Source organism: Mus musculus, chromosome 12, assembly GCF_000001635.26.
Source record: "Mus musculus strain C57BL/6J chromosome 12, GRCm38.p6 C57BL/6J".
Taxonomy (NCBI): Eukaryota; Metazoa; Chordata; class Mammalia; order Rodentia; family Muridae; genus Mus; species Mus musculus.
Window position 1 is genome coordinate 118754054 of NC_000078.6, and position 6210 is coordinate 118760263.

The 6210-nt window shown below is 41.1% G+C and overlaps 1 pseudogene; it reads right to left on the bottom strand.

Moving 5' to 3' along the window:
* Positions 1-3442: 3442 nt before the first annotated feature.
* On the bottom strand, positions 3443-4232 carry Gm29689 (annotated as a pseudogene).
* Between the last annotated feature and the right edge of the window lie 1978 nt (positions 4233-6210).

Sequence of the window (6210 nt, forward strand, 5' to 3'; positions counted from 1 at the left end):
TTCTCCAGTGTTCTGTGAACAAACATCACTGGGCTCCCATGACCCCTTTGTGTGCCAACTTTTAACCTGATTAATTTGATTTACAATATCACAGGCAAGCTCTTATAGGGAAACACAAATATAAAGCCTGTTACTGGGACAGTGAATTAGAAATAACAGAGGAATCCAGCATCCCAAGTCACCACTGGGTGAAGTGGAAGGAGCCCAGCAGACTCAGCTTGGAGCTATGAGTCATTCTAGAGAATTCTCCTCATTGTTTTTGTTTTCATTTTTATCTTAACGAACATTCACAGACTTTACATCATCATCAACCACACACACACACACACACACACACGTTTCTGCTACCCAACAGGTTAAGCACTTTGCTTTATATGGAGATACCCTTACAGGGTTATACCTGCCTTCTTGCTTGTATCTTTTCTGCTATAACACTAGAAAAGTCAGAGGCGTTCACATGAATGAACTCAGAGATAAGAGACACCTCATCAGTTTCCATTCAAGGTCAGAACCAATTAGGAGGCAAATAAGGGAATCTAACAGATAGAAGCTCCCCTATCAAATTTTCGGCTTCTTTACTGATTGGCTTTAAAGGACAATACTTAGATGCATCGGCACATCTGGGTTTCCATGTTACAGTTCAGAGTTTGACCACACTTGCACAGAAGGGGATGGATTCATGGCACGATCAAACACCGTTAAAACAACAAACAAACAACAAACTCTTGCAGAAAGGAATACTTTAAAATGAGTTCAGCAACTGTCAGTTCAACAGTACTTTTAGAATTATTTAGGAGGCAAAGCTCTGGCTGTGCCTATGAGGGGTTATGCAGACAGATAAAGCTAGCCCCTGAGATTGCTTGAAAGGAATTATCCAGGTTGTTTCCCTTAAGGTGGGGAAGACTGAGCTTACCCGTGGGCAGCACCATTCTGTGGGCAGAAGATACAGGCTAAGTTAATGGAGAGAGAGGACGTGCATCCATCTCTGCTTCCTGACCAGGACACAATGGGAGCATCTGCCTCACACTCCTGTCAGCAATGGGACAAGGAACAGTCAAAGCTACATGGACCTGCTCACTAGTCCATTGTGTCCTGGTTGGCATGTTCCCTTCCTCTGGGAAGTAGAATTGAAGGATCAGGGATAGGCCAGGAATGAATACAGCTCTGAACAGTGCCTCCCAAAGGGTGGTCTGAAGAGCACCTTCATCTAGTCCCTAGTGAAAAATGCAAATTCTGGGGCTCCAGACCAACTGAAGAGTCCATCTCATAAGCTCTGCTGGCATTCTCATGTTCCCTGTAGTTTGAGTACCCAGATTCAAAAGAATGAAATTCTTGGAGCATTTTTTTTTTTACCTTGAAAACAAATTGTTCTATTATTATTGTTGTTATGTTATTATTATTGTGTAGGTGTCTGTATGCACACACATGAGGACATATGCTTGCCCTATCACATGTGTGGAGGTCAAAGAACATTTTGGAATCATTTCTCTTCTTCCACTGCACTCAGGCAGGGTCCCCTATTTCTGCCATGCTTCAATTTAGTTGGCCTTCTAGCTTCCGAGTGATTTCCCTGTCTCTGCATCTCCCTGGGATTATAGCTATGTACCACCATTTCCAGCTTTTTGCAAGGGTTCTGAAGATTGAACTCAGGTTGTCAGACCTGCACATCAGGTGATTTTACCTGCTCAGTCATCTTGCCCACTCCCTCTTGGAGTCCTTTTGAAACGTCAAGTTACCTGGGCCTTCTTGAGACAAATCATACCATCAACTCTGGGTTGGAGCCAATTATCAATAGATTTGATACCTATGATGGTTATTGGATATGAAGGCCTTCTGGACATAGCAGATATTTGAAATTAACTCATCCATTAACATTTTTATGAGTCATTAGTTAACTTCCCCAATCTCTGCCATATACAGATACTTCTGGGGGTCTCTGTACTAAAGTTACCAGGATAGGCACTTCTCAATTCAGGGAAAAATCTGTCCTCCAGAGCACATCTGATTGGTATAAGAAGGAGACAACATACTACTGGCATTTTGTGGGAATATCTGATAATGTGTAGTACTGACCCTAAAAACAAAGAAAAATCCAGTTAAAAATGGAAGTAGTGTTGAAGTTTCCACTTTCCTCTGCAGCATGTGATTTTGAACCTACTGTATACATGTGTTCACAGATATGAACGCAATAAAACTTCATTTTAAAGTGATTTTCAAAGCCCTTGCTAGACTGAAGAGATGGCTCAGTGGTTAAAAGCACTGACTGCTCTTCCAGAGGTCTTAGGACCACAGGATCACAACCATCTATGATGGGATCCAATGCTGTCTTCTGGTGAGTCTGAAGACAATGACAGTGTACTCACATACATTAAATAAATAAATAATATTTATTTATTTATTTAAAAAAACAAACCTTGCATTCTATCTTAGTTATGGTTTTACTGCTGTGAACAGACACCATAAACAAGGCAACTTTTATAAGTACATTTAATTGGGGCTGGCTTACAGGTTCAGAGGTTCAGTCCATGATCACCAAGGCAGGAACATGGCAGCAACCAGGCAGGCATGGTGCAGGAGTAGCTGAGAGTTCTACATCTTCATCTGAAGGCTGCTAGCAGAATATTGGCTTCCAGGCAGCTAAGATGAGGTTTTATAGCCCACATCCACAGTGACACATCTACTACAACAAGGCTACACCTTCTAGTAGTGCCACTCCCTGGGCCGAGCATATATAAACCATCACACATACAATTGAGTTATTTCTCTCTCCCTTATTGAGAGGAAGCAATAAACATGATAAGTTTTTAATCTCCATTCCTCAGGCATCACCATCTAGAGCCTACCTTCTTACTCACTGAGTCTCCTTTCTCACGTGGAAGTACATCTTGCAGTGTGTCACACAGACTCACCATGTTATGATGCTACCTCATGACAACTGAGTTTACATTCCCAGGTTGTGGCCCAACTCCTAAGAGTCAGTGCCACCTTGCAGCTTCTTGGTATTCTTTCCAAAGTATTTCAGTGAGTGCAAAGTTCAAGCCCTGTGTTTTGTTTGTTTGTTTGTTTGTTTTGTTTTATTTTGTTTTTTTAACTCTGTAGACAATGTCTCTTGCCATGCTGTTGGAATTCCACAGTGGTCTTAGTCAGTACAGGTCATCTCCATGGATTGAGTTTTCTGAACAAACCTTTCTTCTTTCCTTCATATAACCTTTACAAGAGAACACAGATTATTTCTTGTTCCATGTATTTAATTTTGTGTTGCCAGAAAAGTCAGAATATTGCTAGTCAAATTTAGGTGGCTGTTAAACCAAAAATAAGACTTTAATATGCCTTGGGTATTCTTTCAGTTTTGTTCTTTTTGTTTGTTTGATCAGTTGGTTGGTTTTGCCTTTTTTCCCCCCATATAGAACAGCAAACATCTTTATTACACTATGAATGAGGCTTATTTACCTTTCCAGGCTTTGATCTTCCGCAGATAGAACTCCAGCTCCTCGCCTTCAAGCACATAGCCGTCTGCTCTGCCACACTGGCCTGGTCTTGAGGCAATACAGGCAAGAAGCTTGCCCTGCTGGAACTGCTCTTCAAGAAGACTGCTGATTTTGGCATTCTTTTTCCTTTTGTCATATTTCTTTTTAATTTTCTCTTATGGTTGTCTCTCTCTCTCTTTTCTTCCTTCCTTCCTTCCTTCCTTCCTTCCTGCCTGCTTTCTTTCTTTCTTTCTTTCTTTCTTTCTTTCTTTCTTTCTTTCTTTCTTTCTTTCTTTCTTTCTTTCTTTCTTTCTTTCTTTCTTTTGTCTAAAATCTCTTCCTCTTCAGGAAGCCCCCTTCTTGCGGCCCAGGAGCAGTGCACAGTGGGACTCGAACCACTGCCTGCCTGCCTGTCTGTCTGTCTGTCTGTATGTATGTATGTATGTATGTATGTATGGTGTGCTGTCAGTAAGCACAATGCAGTTCTTCACCACGGTCTTAGTTCAGACAAGCTCATCATTGGATGTATTGTAGACAATATCAATGATCCTTGTTTTGCGAGCCCCAGGAAAAGTTCCCAACATCCAATCTCGGGGCACGGTATTTCTTATTGCCGCCTCGAACTCGGATTGTGTGTATGCCGCGAGGACCAGTCTTAGTGTTAGCAGCAGGCCATCCGAGCTCATACTTCCGCTTCTTGTGGTAGGGTTTTCTCTTATCCCCAGTCTTGCGACGCTTGTGCCAGTTGTCCGGAGAGATGTCCATTGCTCAGCGCTGGCTGGAAAGAGGAAGCACAAAGCTTCACGGTCCGGTTTCTAAAACTCAGCCCTTCCTTCTTTTTTCTGGTTTTGCCTTTTATTTGTTTACCCAAATCTGGCAAGCCTAAGTACATCGTTCCATGGACACTTCATAACATTTATTTTTGTCTTTGAAGAAATGTCCTTTTCTTGATATGTTACTAAATGGTTTTTGTTTTTTAGAATGAGGGCTAGAATGTAGATAGGTCACATTGAACCGCCATACTGTTTGCTAGATTTGATAGAAAATCGGTACTTCTCTTAGCCTCTTAAACAGCTTCCCACACCTCACTTCCTCCTGAGTCAGCAGCTAAAAGGGTTAAGCCCTGGCACTTGAGTGGACACCTTAAAGATCAGATCAAACATCTCTTCCTATTAGACATGATTCAGGTAACTGTTTCTCATATCCACTTTAAGCGTGCATGCCTCTCATTTTAAACCATGCAAATGATTCTCCAAAGATAGCACTCCCATATAGCTATAGTTGTGCGTTATATCTCTAATGTGTGCGTGAATAAAAACACGTCCGATGTCTCATACACTCTTACGTCCCTAACTTTCTCCTTCCAAGGCAAACAGTGATGGTGCCTCCTCTTTCCAGGTTGCTTTTGCTACCATAACAATTCCCCAGCCTTCCCGAGGGATTAGCCATGGTGAGATTTACTTGTCAAGGAGGGCCCATTTATCTTCTCCCTGACAAATTTCAACACACGCAAGCTCTAGCACGAACATTTCTGCAGATTAATCCCTCACCCTTCTCAAAGGGAGGAATTATTCTCAAACAATCTATTTCAATACAGAGTTCCCAGTGTGAAGTTAATTTCCACAAACCTTGTGAGTGTGCTACCAAAAAAACGCCATCTCAGTTATTCAGTGAGAGCAGCAGCCCTTTGGCTTGTAGTTTTTCATCCTTATTGTTTACATGTAAACGGCAAAGAAAGACGGGGCAGAGCATGCATTTTAAAAATCAGTGATTCCTGCTAGCTTTTGAAATGGCTTCTGTGTACAACAGTCGGTGGTCATTAACCATTAATAAATATTTATTCAGCATCTACTACAAACCTCTACACGTATATAACACACTGTGAGTGGTGATAATTCACACACATGTATAAACAAACATTGTGCGGTTTCTTTAAAAAAAAACAGGCACGCTTTGCAAAAGCAACATGCTATTTAGTTTAATGTGGATAACAGGGCTTTATTAAATATTCCCGTATTTCTTCATAAGAATCCATTAACATTTGACCATTGGAGTAGCCAAAAAAATATCAAATAGAGCAAGTATAGATTAATATACCCTAGGAAAATTACCAGATACTACAAATATGTAATAGGGGAAGCAAAAATGAATAAAATAGGAAGTGAGCTGGTGATGGCCACAAGCTGAATATGAATCAGCCATTCGGTGGTATTGTGATAAAAGTCAATATGATACCGATCAATAGGAATGGAGAGGCAAGGCTGAGGTGTAATTCTTCTTCTGGTCTCCCTATTAGTCAGAGGGAAGAAAGTATCCTGACGTGGAGACACAGTTAAAATAAAACAGTGTAACTGGGGATGCAGCTGAGTGGTGGAGCACTCATGCAGCCTGCAGTAGATCCTGGATTTGATCCCCAACACTGCAAAAATGGAAGTCTGATGAGTGAGGATTAATAGCTTTTAACAATCAGACCCATGATGGCTTATTATTGACCCTCCAGAGTTTTTTTTTTTTAAGGGAAATTCTCAGCAGGGACTCTGTGATGTCAATTAAATGGAAATTATTTTTTCAATCTAAAATAATCTGCATAGAAACTTCCACTATGAAGAATCCTTTTATTATTTCAACAGAATGACGAAGAAATCAAGTAGAAACTGCACGCTTTTAACCTTGGCACATGGGAAGCAGGAGGATGTCTGTGAATTCCATGATGGGCTAGGTCTATGTAGTGGCTATCCATTTA